The following is a 16134-nucleotide window of genomic DNA, read 5'->3' as shown; positions in this document are numbered from 1 at the left end:
CTGCTTTTAGTGCCTGTGAAAGATGAACTATTCTTAATATGGCATGGAAGGTTAAAGACACTGAACTATCACAAAAATTTGCTGGGTCTCAGTTATTTTATCTGATAAGATCATTTTGCTCATATGATCATTTGCCCTTATGATTCTGTTGTTGTAAAAAATTAGTTATCAAGCCTACTGCATATATTAAGTAATAATTAATTTGCTTTCCAGTTTTTAATTAACTGGGGACTTAAACAGTTGCCAGATATAACACGTGATCAGCATGAGATACAAGGCCAATGGCCACCTTGAGATTATGTATCCAGTGGGAAACAGAGATTTTCAGCCTACCATGGGAGGTGGAGAGCTGCAATTAGGCGGTAGCAATGTGACCTTGAAAACAAAAGCAGTTTTTCTCTGTCCATGAAAGTACTTCAGTGTGAGAGAGTCGAAGTTAGGAGCTATTGACAACTCTTAAGCTTTCAAGTAGAAGCCTGAGGAACTTCCAGGGTCTGGTTGAATGACCTTTTAAAAATAACTGGTCAGGACGCTTTCGAATTACTTTGGTAATATTAGGGTCAGTTCCGCTTTAGCTGAATATCCAAAATGTATTTTTATTACAAGGTAAAATATTTTCTGTACCTGCTAACTGCCATAAATTTATGGGTTCAAGAGCAATGTTTTTATTTTTTTCCCCAAGATGTGGAAAGAGTACGCTAAGCGCAGTTTATTTGAAGTGTGATTTGCACTTGCTGCCACTGGTGCAGGGGGAATGAAAGAAAATAAGGAGGAAATTGCTGCAAATAGTTTGCATGTACAAATTCGTGGTCTTTATTGAGAACAAAATAGTTAGGACTCTAACTGATTTTTTTGTCTTATTTTAGAAAATGCTTAATTTTAATCTCGGCCAAAAAGACTTCTAGTTTTACTACAGGTGTGTGTGTGTGTGTGTGTGTGTGTGTGTGTGTGTGTGTTTATGTTAGCTCTCTTTAATACATGAAAAATAAAGAGTATTTAATCCCAGACAAGCTGAATCCCTTAACTTCCTGGTGTTCTATCTCTTTATCCTAACAAATTCCCACATTGTCTTTTTATATTGCACCATGCTTTCAGGGTTATCAGCCAGATTCTTCACTTTATATTAATCTGCGAGCTACAAATACACCTAGGTTAAGCACAGCCTCAGGTCTTCAGCCAGGGAAAAAGACATGATGAAATCCAGACTTCTCTGATGTTAGTTCCTGGTTAGGTTTTCAGGACAACGTAAGTGCTTCTTCCAACAAGCCTTGGCTACGAGTGCTGCCTAATGAGATAGGTATGAACCTCAGAACCCACAGCATTTTGGATTTATCTTGTACACTGCCTTGCAGGTTTCATGTTCTCCCTTCCCCTGCATGGTAGACTCCCTTTAGTGTCTCAGGAAGTGTTCTTTCTCAAGAATATATTCACAAGGTCCTGGACTGGAAGATTTTTTGGTGAGGAAGTCCAGGATTATATGCAGTGAATGAATGAGTGGATGCATTCACTTTTTCTGTTTTGTTTTTATTTTAAAGTGGAGAAACTAAACTGCCCCACTCCCCAGTCAGTTCACTGTATTATTGGTGTGTGTCTTGGACTGTAAGATGTTTGGAAAAGAGGTCTCAGTCCACTGGAAATGGTGCTAATGAGGGAATTTATATATTTTTTGTTTTCTTTAATAATAAAATAAAACTTGCCAAAAACAGTGGGAAGGAGAGAGAAAAGTTGCCATGACAACCTCCAACGCTGTACCTCTGAAAATTCAGTTTTTACATTTAAAAAATGTGCCTTTACTTTTCCCCATAGAGACTGAGATTTTGTTATCTACTAAGAAGTTTTATGGAGGAGGTTTTAATGATACCTGTCAATTTTAGGGTAAAATTTTTTTTATATATATATCATAGCTGGTAAAAATGCTTTTAGCCTTCCATACTTTTTATGTTTCTAGCTAAATGTGTTTAGTGAGTTTTGGTCTAGGGTTAGGGTTAGGGTTAGAGTTAGGCTCACGTCTAGTCCAGACTGATATCACACTTGTACACCTTATCACACAGTTCTTTGAAATAAGCCTGAGTCTTTGTAATATCAAGCTGAATAAATCATCAAAGCAGGATAAAGACAAATATTCATCAAAAGAAACAAGAGTGTATGAAGGTTAAAGCTTCACATCAGAGTTTGTTATGAATCTTGGCTACTCTGTCCTGTACTAGCTACATGGAATGGAAGATACTGGCTAATATTCTATATGCCAGTGTTCGATCATGTGTAAACTAAAGGGGACAAATTTCAAATAGCACTGCAATATTAAAATTAATCGGCACAACTAAAACACAGAAGAGCTCAGATAATGCCTAATGATGATAATGATGATGATGAAGATGATGGTTATTATCATAATTGTTATGGTGATAGTGAATATGGTGGCGATGTGATGATAATGACGGTCATTCTGGGATACTTTATTACTACTGTTTTATGTATGTAGAGCTCATTAAAACAAACAAACACAGCAAACTTACATTGGCAATGTTGACTCCAGGAAACAGATTGATAAAATTAGGCTACAAGAAAGTCTGTAGGGCATTTTCTTAATTGACCCAGATCATTATGAGTGTTGCCACCCATGGGTTTGGGGTCTTAGATGAGATAAGAAAGCAGGAGCAAGTGAGTAAACATTATTCCTCTGTACTCTCTGCTTCAACTCTGGCCTCCTGATTCCTACCCTCCTTCAGTTCCTGCCTTGACTTCTTCTATGATGACCTGTGATATGGAAGTGTAAATAAAATAAATCCTTTGTTTCTTATGTTACTTTTTATTGCTGTGTTTCATTACAGTAATAATAACCCTACTTAAGACAATGGCTGCCTTGAAAACCTCTTAGAAAGAATTTGGGTTCAAGAACTTTGCCATTTAATATGGAATATTGATTAATCAAATATTACAAGGTAAATAAAAATAATTTCAATCTTAAGATGATATCAAGTCTCTGTGTCTGTTACTAAGTTTCATGCTTAACATCCCAAAATAAGCTGAAACAAAGCCCTATAATGATCACGTTCTATACTCTGAGTCTACCCATCATTCTCTAACTTTTCATTGCTCTGTTCTTTAAAGCACACCAAAGATCAATGGCATGTCCATTTCTTCATTTTCTGCTAACTTGGACACATCTTTTACTCCTACCTCCAAATTTCTTTGTTGTCTAATAGCTATTGTATTACCTGCTAGGAAATATTTTTATCTTGTTTAACTCTTTGAGATTATAATATGATTACAATATTTCTCTCTTCCCTTTCTATCTACAAGCCCTCCCACCATATATCACTCCTCACTATTAAACTCATGGCCTTTTTCATTGCTATTGCATGCATATATGTATATGTACATTTATGAGTATTTTTATATAACATACAAAATATATATTTAGAAATACTCCTAAATATAACTGTTAAATCTGTGTAATGCTATTTGCATATATGTTTTTAGGGTTAGCCATTTGCTACTGGACATCCAATTGGTTTGCTCTTCCCTGCCCTGGGGAAGACCACCTTTCCTGCCCCCCCCCCAATATTTTCTCGGTTGTCTATAGTTATTTGTATATCATGGGATGACTTTGCTCACTTGGACATGGCATCCTTGTTCAGCTCATTTTTAGGCAGTCAGGTTGGAGAGACTTTATGGGTGTGTCTTCTGATTTAACTAGGAAACACCATCTCACAGCATGTTTCCGATCCTCTGGTTCTTTCGTTTTTTCCCTGACCCTCTTATATAATGTTCCCTTAACCTTATGTGTGGGAATTCTTTGTAGATGTATCCACCGGGACTGGGTTCCATAATTGTGCATTTTGATTGGCTGTGGTTTTGTGTAATGGTCTGTCTGTTGCAAAGACAGGCTTCGTTGGTGAAGAGTGAAGACTGAACTTTTCTGTGGGTATAATGATAAATATTTATAGATTGTTGTTAGGAATTATGTTAGGAAAGTAGTAATTGTAGATTTCCCCCAATAACATTATTTTGCTAGCAGTGAAAAGTTAGTTAGGTTTTCACTGCCAGGCATTGTTTCTTTCTTTCTGAGAGGGTCCCAAATCTGGTTAGAGAGATGTTGGTTTCTGCCAAAGGAAGCATCCACTCTAGAACCCTTAGGACTATCATGTCATGCTGGTGTTTCATGTGCTTCATGGCATCAAAGCTAGTTAGGACTGGTGTTTGCTTCCCTCCTTTGGAAGCTCGCATGGTACCTTCTCCTACCATAAAAGCTGGTCCTCAAGGAGGATGCATTTAGAAAACCTCCAGCTCAGGGGTCTCTGGGCCTTGTTTCTGAAATGTATAGTATTTTTAGAAATAGGTACTAATCTTATTATTGTTCTTTTTAAAAATAATAAGATGATGGGATGTCCTGGGCAGCTCGCGGAGCAGCTGCTAGTGGCTATGGGTCACCGTAAGATCTCCAGGGTGGCAGCGCCATGCGGCCAGGGGAGTCAGGCGGGCGGTTACGGCGGATAAAAGGCTCACAGGACGTAGTATTATTTAAAGAAGAGGGAGACATTTATTGCTTAAAGAAGAGGAAAACAGAGAGACATAGAAAAAACGTAGAGAGAACAAAGACACACGTACACACCACACGACACGAGACAAGCACACCAGAGAGAGAGAGAGAGAAGATGGCGACGAGGGGGAGGTCAAAAGTGGCTGGGGTGGGCGTGGTTAGTTCTTAAAGTGTCCCAAAGTAATAACACTTATATGTCTGGGGCCAACCAAGGACAAACAGTAGGCTGTGTGTTTGGGGAGTCTCTTAGACAGCCCTGGTCAGCAATTACAAAGAGAGCTTCTCATGTCTGGTATAGGGGTTCTGTTAGGGTCTGTGGCTGTTAGAGGAAACATTGCTATGCCAGAAGAAGAAAGTTAGTTAAAGCTGTATATGTATATTTATAAACAGATTTCCTATTAAGATTTATGTCACATGTGCAAATGCTGGTAGGCTCTCTCTCACTGCACCACTTACTTTTCTGTTACTACGAATTAATAATTGAGAAAAAACAACTTTAATATGGATATGGAAGCAATAATTTGTCTCATTGTAGTCTTGTCTTGGCAGAAGCCACTTGTTCGTCTCCGGCTGCCTTGGCCCATAGCTTAAGCATATTTCTGGATAATTCATATCTTAAGTTAACCCATTTCTATTATTTTACATTTTACCTCGAGGTTCATGGCCTACTGGCAAGGATCCAGCTGGCAGCTGGCGTCTTTCTCCTCTGGCAGCTACATGGCGTACCACTTACTCCACCTTCTTTCTTTCAGCATTCAGTTTACTTTTCCCACCTAGCTCTATTCTGCTAAGCCACTGGCTGACACAGATTTATTCATTAACCAATAAAAGCAATACATAGACTAAAGGACTTTTCATAGACCTTTTCAGTCTTGGCCTCAGGAATTTGAAACAATTGATCATGTTTTATCCACCGTCAGAAAGAAGATGGAGATGAGTGATAGTACTCAGTCTACCTTGCTTTTATTTGATTAGTGATCACTGCCCACGAAATGATGTCACCCTTGTTTATTGTGTCTTTCCATTCAGCTCACTTTAGAGACCCCCTCACAAACTTGCCCCAAGATTGTCTTTAGGTGATTCTAGAGCCTTTCAAATTAGCAAGGAGTATTAACAATCACAAAGTTGGCCCATGTAAAGTTGATGTTGAAACACGGGGCTTTTGAACTATAACCTCTCACCCCATCCCCAGGTACTTATTGCTATCTTATAATGCAAAAATTCATTTGGTCTAACTTCAGAAGTCCCCATTGTCTCTAATAGTTCTAACACTTCAAAGTCCCAAGCTTAAGCTTCTTCTGAGACTCAAGAAAATTTTTCAACTGTGAGCATTTATTAAACAAACAAACTATAAACTAGTACATACTTCTAATATACACCAACACAGAATAAAGCTTTACATCCCAATAGGGAGAAATGGTTGCATAGCAAGGAAAGATTAAAACCAAGAACACAAATCCACAGAGTAAATTGGGCAACTAGGACTCTTGAAGTGTCCCGACCAGCAGGACAGGAACAGAACCAAATTCGTCCTGGAGGGGAGGAATGGAGGGGACAAAAGACTCGAGAAAGGACAGCAAGTCTTGCTTTCTGATCAAGCTGCCACTTTATTATACTTCAGGAGCTGTTATATAGCAGACAGGCAGAGGGGAAGGGAAGGTGTCTGGTCTGCTGGAATGTCATTGATCTAACTGGAAAGTCAGGTCTGGAGAAATCCCTAGCTGATAAGGAAATATTGAGGTCTGTGACTATTAACTAACAAAAGAAATGCTAATTGCTTCTAAAGCCCGGGGCCTGCAGGTCTTGTAGGGAGACTAGATACTAGGTTAATTCCTTAGGTCCAGAATTAGCCCTGCAGAGGTGACAAAAATGAATATTTTACTTAACTTGTGGACTTAAGATGGCTATAAACAAAATGCAGGTCTCAAAATACAGGTCTTTGCTTCCGGCATTGAAGGAATCATCTGGACTCTAGGAATCTTCCAGCCCCTTTTCACCAACTGTCCTGTGCCCATATAGCCTCTCACTTGCACAAGGTGGACATTGTTCATGCATCATTTCGCAGTAGACATCCAAACATTTATGGTATTTACAACATCCTACAGTATTTATTGCAATGTAGGGTTTACCCTTTCAGCTTTGGGCTGTGTGCCATTGAAGAATCTTTGTAAGGAATTTAATTCTGCTATATGTTTCCTAGTCTCATCAATCTTTCTGAACTGTGGTACAAGCCTCCATTGTCCCCTCACTCTTGCATATGTCAGCATATAACACAAGTATTGAAAGACCCCCATATTGGAAGACTCTCACTCAAGCCTCAGGATAACGCGACCCCCCCCAGTAACTCACGTGAGACTGTCCTTGCTGCAATCACAAGAGGTTTAATGACGAGACGATAAGACGGGAACCAGTGCACTGGGGCCAAGACTCATAACCCACGCAGGGGAAGAGTTCGACCTCGAGTGACCGGGAGAAGTAGTTTTTATAGGAAGAAACCAAGTAGCCCAGTAATCTGGAAGGGGGGGCAGGGATGGTGTCACAGAAAATTCCGAAAATTTCAGTGATGATTACAAGGGGGCAAGTCCCTGCCTCTCAAGATCATTCTCAAGGTCATAATCAGCTAGTTCCTATAGTAGGGGGTGATAATTACTAGGGGGAATCTCCCTGTTTCTCAAAATTACTCTCAAGATTACAATCTACCTTTATCTTCAGCTAGTTCCTGAAACCCTGAAACTGGCTAATCCTAGATTTCTGGTTCTTTTCTTCCTGCTAAATTTTTGGCTCTATTTTCCTGCTAGGGGGATCCAGATTTATCCAGGTCTTTCAGTATAAAACATAAGATGCTTCCAAGTTTGACTCAAAACTCAAGATATAGTCTGTCTGCCTTGTATCCTATTATATATTACATTGGCTTTGGTGTGTCTTGTAAGCTAACCTGTGGAAAACACTTACCTATTTTTTTTTAGAACAATGAACCCCTTCTGTGGTTTTCTTAGTTTAGATTTCTTTCAAATGAGTTTAGATTTTTCAAATAGCACATTTAATGGGAGGGTCTTGCCCCTAGAGTATGTTTTCTATTGCCCCACTCCCTGCATAGAACAAGATATTTCTATTTAGTAGAACTAATTTCTTTAACAATAAAACAATTATAGCCACTTTGTCTGAACCCTCCTAGAAAATACACATGCTTTCCTTGAAAACATTAAAATTAATATTCACCTTTTTATTTTCTCTCTCTCTCTCTCTCTCACACACGCACACACACACACGCACACGCACACGCACACACGCACACGCACACACACACACACACACACACACACACACACCCTTTAGATCTAAATAAGAGCTATCATTTGTAACCATGTCACATATTGAATATGTTCCCATGTTACTGTTTTGGAATTTCTTCTATGAAACAAATTAGTCCATTACTTTTGGTGAAAAGCTTCAGTTAAGTTCTCAGACACACATAGAACGCAACTAGCTTCTTTGACAGAGTATAACTTGAATGGTTTATAGAGCAGTTGCCAGTAGGATTGCTACTCTCTTCAGAAAGTTTAAGAGCTAGGCCTCCACTGTCCATATTTTTCTCTTTCAAATTCCTACCAGAATGGTCCATTAAGCTCTGCTTACAGCATTCTAGGGCTTTTGTAGCCTGAAGTTCTAAAGTATTCCTCATTTTTTCCTTAACCCAGTTGCGTAGGTCCAGAAATCACATAGACAGGTTTATTCTGGCAACAGCACAATTCCAACAGCACAGTTTTCTGTATGAGTTACTTGCTTTATTGCTGTGACCAAAATACATGAAAAAACTACTTCACCTTCACAGTTCACAGTTTGAGGGTGTAGTCCATCACGTCCCGAGCTTGAGGGGGTAGGTCACACTGCATCCACAGTAAAACGAAAGCTATTGATCTGAATCCCAGTTTATAAAATGGTGCTATCTACATTTAGGTTGCTTTCCCCACTTCTGTCAACTAGATCTCAAGGCCTCCTCATAGACAGGCTCGGAGGCTTATCTCCTAGATCATTCTCAATCATGAGATATTGACAATATTAATACCACAGACACTAAGCCAGAGATTCATCTTATTTACCTCAGGGAACTTTTTCTGTTACTCTTGTATTACTCATAGTTAACAATCTTCTTTCTTTACATCTTTTTTTTTCTCACACAAAAGCCAAGCAGAGTCCATGATATGTAATAGATAACAAATATTGCTAAAAGGAAGATACGGTAGTTAGTATGTAGAGAGGATATGTCCTAAAGATTCTGGTGAATTCAAAATATTTGTAAAGAATGTTTAGCTACACAAGACATAGAAGTTAGCTAGATAAAAATTAACCGTACTTGTACAAATCCATTTTATTTGAATTGTAAAACACAAAACCCACACACACAAAATGGACACACTAAATCTTTGTTACTATGTTTAGTTCTAAGTACAACTTTGGAAACTTGGGGGATATGTATCATTGGTCACTAAGAGAATTACTGTATGCTTTGGTTGTACCTAAATCCTACTTGAAAGCCCCTATATGTTTTATTTTGAGATATTGATTGTTTTTATAATAAATTAGAAATTATTGTTCCACTTGTGCAGACCATGGAGCAGTGAATATGGTTTAAAGTTGCTATTTATATGCACAGTAAAAGATAGGCTGTGACTTTATCTTTTAGAGCACAGAAAGTGATTATAAGTCTTTGCATAGAGAGAAGTGCCTAATGGACACTCTTCAATATCTGAAATATCACATGTACCTCTGCAGAAAATTTTTTTCTGAGACAAATGGCTCTTTGATTTATTTGTCACTGATGTGGTGTTTACTGCCTTTTATTCACTTGTTTAAAATATTTCTTGAGCCTACAGACTATACAAAGTATTGTGTCAGGCACCACATAGGGTAGAGCTAGATCAAATCTGTACAAAAAAAAATGGTAGAAGATATAGATCTTCTCCCTAGGGAACATCTTTGTGCAAAATATATCCACAGTTCACTTTTCCAACCCCCAAAACAGTTTTATGCCAAGTAAGTGTTGTGTTTTGAATCTGAGCAATTGGATGTATCACCTCACATATTGTATTTCTGTTTCATTTTTCCTACCCCACAGAAACTGATGTTGAACATGTCATTTTCATTTGCTATTATTGTGATTCTTTCATTATATCCTCAAGGAATCTAGAATCATCTAAAAAGTGCTGAAAGAATGAAGCTCTAGAATTTGTAAGATGCACAACACGTTGCCGCTCCATTCTGTTCTTGGAACTGAGTCCTACATCTGGAAGTTCTCGCTTTCTCTAAAGCAAGTACATGGAAGGAAATACTTTTATCATAATGGATAACCGATTACTAGTTCGAAGGATGCTAAATAAAATGCTTTTTTTCAGGTTATTGATTTATTGTGAAGACTTTAGTAGTGACCAAAGTAATTAAAATATACTGCCAAAGGCAAGGTGATAAGATTCTTCAAGACTTGGATGATAGATGTTTTTCTTCATATACAATTATTTCAGTATTTAAAATTTTAAGTTCTGTTTTACTAAAGGCCCTCATTCTTGATCCACAAAAGTTCCAATAAATATTAAGGAAGTATGATATTTGTTTTCAATTTTCAACTTGATATGACCTAGAATCACCTGGTAAGAGAGCATTAATGAGGAATTATCTATATCAGGCTGGATTGTGGCCAATATCTGGGTGGTGGATTAATTTGATCTTGATTGATGTGGGTCAACTCATTCTAAAAGTGAGCAGCACCATTCTCTGGGGTTCTGAGCTGCAAATAGAATAGATGAAGCAAACTAAGTGTAAGTATGAATCTAATCATTCGTCTCTGTTCTTGTCTGACAATCTGATGGGCCAGTAGCTTCAAGTTCCTGCTACTTTGGCTCCCTTGCTATAATAGGTGGTATGCTGGGATTGTGAGCTAAAATAAATGTGAGTTAAATGTTGTGGGACAATGGTCTGTACCCTGTCACTTGTATTTTAATAAAATACTGATTGACCAGTAGCCAGGCAGAAAATCTAGGTGGGGCAACCAGACAGGTAATAGAGTTGGGGTGAGGAGAACAGGAGAATTCTGGGAAGAGGAAAGGTCAGTCTGCAGTTGGCACCCTGCTGTAGGGGAAGTAAAATGAGAATCCCTCACTGACAAAGATACCAAGCCACATGGCTAACAAAGACAAGAATTATGGGCTAATATAAGTTGTAAGAATTAGTTAATAAGATTCCTGAGCTAATAGGCCATCCATTTTATAATTAATACAGACCTCTGTATGTTTCTTTGGGGCTAAAAGGCTGTGAGGTTGGGTAGGACAGAAAACTCAATCAACAGTTTAGCAGTCAACAGTTAAAATAAACTCTTTCTTCCCCAAGTTGTTTCTTATCAGGGTTTCTTCTCACAGCAACAGAGGTGAAGCTAGAAAAGAAACTAAAATTCATGAACTATGAGGGAGATGTCCAAATGGGAAATTGTGAATCACAGTTTTGCCTCTTGTTTTTGCAGATGAAAGGTATCCACACTTAATGAAGCAGAGATCTTGTAATGTGGAAAGACTAATCTGCTCTTAGAAAAGAATACAGGAAGTTTCTCAGTAATACAAGTTTTATAGTAAAGTATCATTTTGGTATTACTGCTGTTTGTGTTTAGATGGGAATTTTTATGCCCAATTAATACTACATTGGTTGACACATTGTACACATTGTGAAAGAACCCAAATGAAATGGGAATTATTTTACCATTTTTATTCTTCATACTAAGGTTTTGATGAAGCAGAAGAGGAAGAAATGGAGAATTTGAAGCTTACAACCCCCCTAGGAGAAAACATTATACAAATAATTATAAAACTAAAAATATGTATGACATGTACATTACCTTATAGGTAAATATTGCTTAGGAACAAAACTGACAGAACACTTAATTTAATAATAAGACAAGGAAATTTTCACAGAGGTGTGGCTTTGGGCTTCCTATTCAGAGAGTTGAATTTTCTTCTGTAGACAAGTGAGAAAACAGCAAGGCCCAATAGGGTGAAGAGAAGGCAAACTACAGGAAGCCGCTCATGATTGAGTGTTCAGCACGATTAGAAAGCAGACAGGACAACGATCATTTCAAATAAATCTCAGCAGCAATGGAAGCTTGATAAACTAATCAAGTAAAAATGCAGCATCATTCATTAAATCTGCTTCAGCTAAATAGCAGTTGATGTGTGTATACACATATGTGTTCATGTGTATGTGTATGTGTGGAGTGTGTGTGTGGAGACCATACAGTGATTTTAGGTATCTTCCTTAATCCTCCTCCACATTATTTTCTAAGATGGACACTTGGGTAACTAATTACACTACCTTGGCTGGCTAGCAAGCCATGGGCCCCACCATAACTCTGCCTCTTCAACCCCATTTACTTTCCAGGAATGCAGGATTATGCCTCTTTTGTGTGTGTATATGTGGGCTGTTGTTGGAGGTTGGACTCTGGTCCTTGCACATATATGGCAGGCACTCTACTGACTGGGCCATCTACCCAACCCATCATGGGTAATTTTTTGTTTTAAATATTTCACAAAAGTTAGATTGGAATATATATGTGCTGTGCTGAGAGTTATTTATGATACTTCTAAAAGTCACTTTTAGCTATTTTCTTAAATTTTATCTGACAATGCCCTGGGGAGGAAAGAGTAAAGAAAGTAACACACAAAGGACATTGTGGCCCTTAAGTGTGGTAATTGTACCATCATTGCTTGGTCTTTACTTCCTCAGACTTCTCAAAAGGTTTAGATGTAAAAGTGGAGGAGGACTTTGATGGTTTTAGAGCTTTATAGCTTTTTGCTAGAATGAAATCAATCTGTATCATAGTTAAGACTATTGTTTCATACAATTAATATTTTATTTAGAAATTGGAGATAATTTCTGAATGCAAATAAATTGTGAGAAACTTTGCAGTGCATTTGAATACCACCAAAGGATAGTCACTGTAAGCAATCAAATGGACAGAATGAGTTGGTCAACTGATATTACACAGTTTCTGTTGTTGGCTGCTCAGGTGCCCTAATGTTTACATAGTGGATTATAATGATTGTTGGTGGGTTGGCTCAGCCAGAAACTGTGTGAAGGCCCAACAGCAGGTGCTTCTCGTCAGAACTCAGATATATTATAGTGTCCTAGTTAGGGTTCCTGTTGCTGCAACAAAACACCATGACCAAAAAGAATGCTGGAAATGAAGGGGTTTATTTGGTTTGCACTTCTATATTACTATTCATCATCAAAGGAAGTCAGGACTGAAAATCAAAAGCCTCTAAGGGTTTCTGTTTATTAGCTTACTAGCTTGTTTTCTTATAGAACCCAGGACCACCAGCCCAGCAATACCACAACACACAATAGCTGAGCCAACGCCCATCAATGACTAATTAAGAAAATGCATTACAGGAGTGTCTTATGGGGGAAATTTCTCCTTTGATGTTCTCTCCTTTCAGATAACTCTAGTTTGCGTGTCCCATTGATATAAAACTAGCTAGTACATCGAGAATTCCAAGAACTTAGGACTAGCCTTGTATATGACCACTAGCAATACTGTGGTAGTTTGAAAGAAAATGGCTCACACAGAGAGTGGTGCTACTAGGAGGTGTGGCCTTGTTGGAGGAAGTATGCCACTGTGGGGGTGGGCTTTGAGGTCTCTTTTGCTCAAGCTTCTTTCAATGAGATAGTCAGTCAACTTCCTGTTGTCTCTAAGTCAGAATGTTAAGAACTGTCAGCTCCAGCACCATTTCTGCATTCCAGCACCATACTTTCTGCCTTGATGATAATGGACTGAATCTCTGAAACTGTGGGCCACTTCAATTAAATGCTTTCTTTATAAAAGTTACTGTGACCATGGTGTCTCTTCACAGCAATGAAAACCCTAACTAAGACAAATATCATGTAGGTTATTTCTGTTTCTAGTTCATATGATCCACACTCTGCGGATATAGAGCATTATTCAAAAAATCATGATTCCAGGAACTAAGATGAGTTTTTAGAGGTATATTTTAAAGATTATTTTTAAAGGAGAGATCTAACATAGATATTGTTTGTAGCATTAAAGAGCTTAAAATGTTTACTCTCTGGGTCTTTTGGTAAAAACAATAACAAAAATATAGCTGGAACTGTCTTCCTGGTTTGAAGTTCCCTGGTCCCAGAGAGTAAGGATATTTCTATAGGCTACAGTAAGGGTTTCACTACACAGTGCACATAAAGCTATGGCTGCAGTCTTGTTACATTAGCTACTTTATGTTTATAGGCCAGCAGATTAAGACTTTGGGCTATGGTAGAAGAGACCGACTCAGATGATCATGAAGAGATAGTTGCAGCTTGTCGCATGAATTTCCTGTTGACACAAATAGATGCGTATTCCCTCTAGATAGAGGACCAATGACAAACCAAAGAAAGTATTTCCCACATGCCTCGATGACTCAAAGGCAGCTGCACCACCCAAAGGCTCACCCCAGTATGGGTGACAAATCAGGAATTCTGCATCCCAGGCTCTCACAGCACAGCGTACAGTCAACTCAGGCTGTTGGGCAGTCTCCTCTTTCCCAGCATTTGCTTACTGTTTTTATAACCTTGGGGAGGTGCCCTGTCAATATTGTAACATTTCGGCTCTCTGAACCTTATAAATTTCAGGAGGTTCTCTTCTCCCTAGAGAGGGCTTATTTCATTGTGGAGAAAATGTCCATATAACACTACATGTGTTTTCACCGTTACTAGTCTCATACAGTTTTAACTCTAATGTACAAGTGCATGCAAAAATGATATTCTGATAAATCACAGCAACCAGAGACTCAGCCAGCAAGTCTTTCACCCTGGGGCAGTGCTAGATAGGGATGGAAGGGCAATCTATAGCAGAAGATGAGGATGAACGCAGTAAGCATTCATTATGGTCACGAGACCTTGTTGGTCAGCCATCGTCTCACAGACTTTCTGAAACTGTGACTAATCACGATCCCAGACTAACATGATGTGCACAGAGGGAAGCTTGTGTGAGAAGCAAAAGGAGCTGAGCAGTGCAAGGAGTGGAGCTGAGCAGTGCAGAGAGGGAGCTGAGCAGTGCAGGGAGGGAACTGAGCAGTGCAAGGAGTGAATCTGAGCAGTGCAGGGAGGGAGCTGAGCAGTGCAGGGAGGGAGCTGAGCAGTGCAGGGAGGGAGCTAGCAGTGCAGGGAGGGAGCTGAGTGGTGCAGGGAGGGAGCTGAGCAGTGCAGGGGGGAAATTGAGCAGTGCAATGAGTTGGGATGAGCAGTGCAGGGAGGGAGCTGAGCAGTGCAGGGGGGAGCTGAGCAGTGCAGAGTGGGACCTGAGCAGTGCAGGGAGGGAGCTGAGCAGTGCAAGGAGTTGAAAGTGGTGGCTGCTATCAGTTCATCTCCGGAGAATGGGCCTTGGCTGTGAAGGGGCTGCCTCAGATGGGAAGTGGTGATGCCCTTTTCTACTAATCTACGGGGACAAAAGGCTTCCCTATTTTTTCAAAGTGGAAACAACTCTGGGATGCTGCTTGTTTTTTACTGCTCCCTAGAGTAGTTAGCTAAAGATATCATCAAGCGGAACTCACACCCATGATTACCTAATGCTACTTATCTCATAAGGCTTCCTTTTTACCTTTTCATTCAGTGGCTACTACTAGCCAAGTCACATTTACCCAAATCCTTGTTTTAGATTCTGCTGCGAGAAATGTCCCAAAATAATGATTTTAGGTTTTTGTTTGTTTTGTTTTTAATAAATTTATTTGTTTATTTGTTTATTTATCATCCTGGCCACAGTCCGCCCCCTTTCTTCCCAGCCCCCACCCCCTCTCCTATTTCCCCCAATTCATGGCTCCTCCATTTCTGTTTAGAAAAGGGCAGGGCTCCCATGAGTATCAACAAAACATGGCATATCAAGTTGCAGTAAGTCTAAGCCCCCTCGCCTATTAACACTGGGCAAGGTGACCCAGTAGGAGGAGTCAGATCTCAAAAGCTAGTAAAAGAGTCATAGAGAGCTCTTATTCCCATTGTTCGGAGTACCACAGGAGGACAAAGCTACATAGCTGTAACATATATGCAGAATGCTTAAGTCAACCCCATGCAGGCTGTGAGCCCCCATGAGTCCAAGTTGGTTAATTCTGTGAGTGGTATTTATTTATTTATTTATTTATTTATTTATTTATTTATTTATTTATTTATTTATTTTGGTGTCCTTGACTCCTATGGTTCCTACAATCCTTTCTTCACCTCATCTGCAGGATTTCCTGAGCTCTACCCACAAGCTGGATGAAACAGAGACATACAACCAAACATGACTGGAGGGAAAAAATATGTCAATATAATGATGCCTAATGACATTCTGCTATACACAGCCAAAATGTGTATCATTTTGTCATGTCATCAGAGAGGCTTCATTCAGCAATTTGTAGAAACAGAAGCAGACCCACAGTCAGACATTTGTACTCATCTTGTTAATTTCATTTTCTACTGCTTGCTTTTAACGGTGCTGGTCTCATTTCTTTTTCTGTGTATGCTAATGTAACCACTTGCCCATCTTAGGGCTCAAAATACAATTCCAACTCCTTAATTTGTCATAT

Source organism: Myodes glareolus, chromosome 10, assembly GCF_982192425.1.
Source record: "Myodes glareolus chromosome 10, mMyoGla1.1, whole genome shotgun sequence".
In the NCBI taxonomy this organism is placed as follows: domain Eukaryota; kingdom Metazoa; phylum Chordata; class Mammalia; order Rodentia; family Cricetidae; genus Myodes; species Myodes glareolus.
This window is presented reverse-complemented; position numbering follows the sequence as displayed.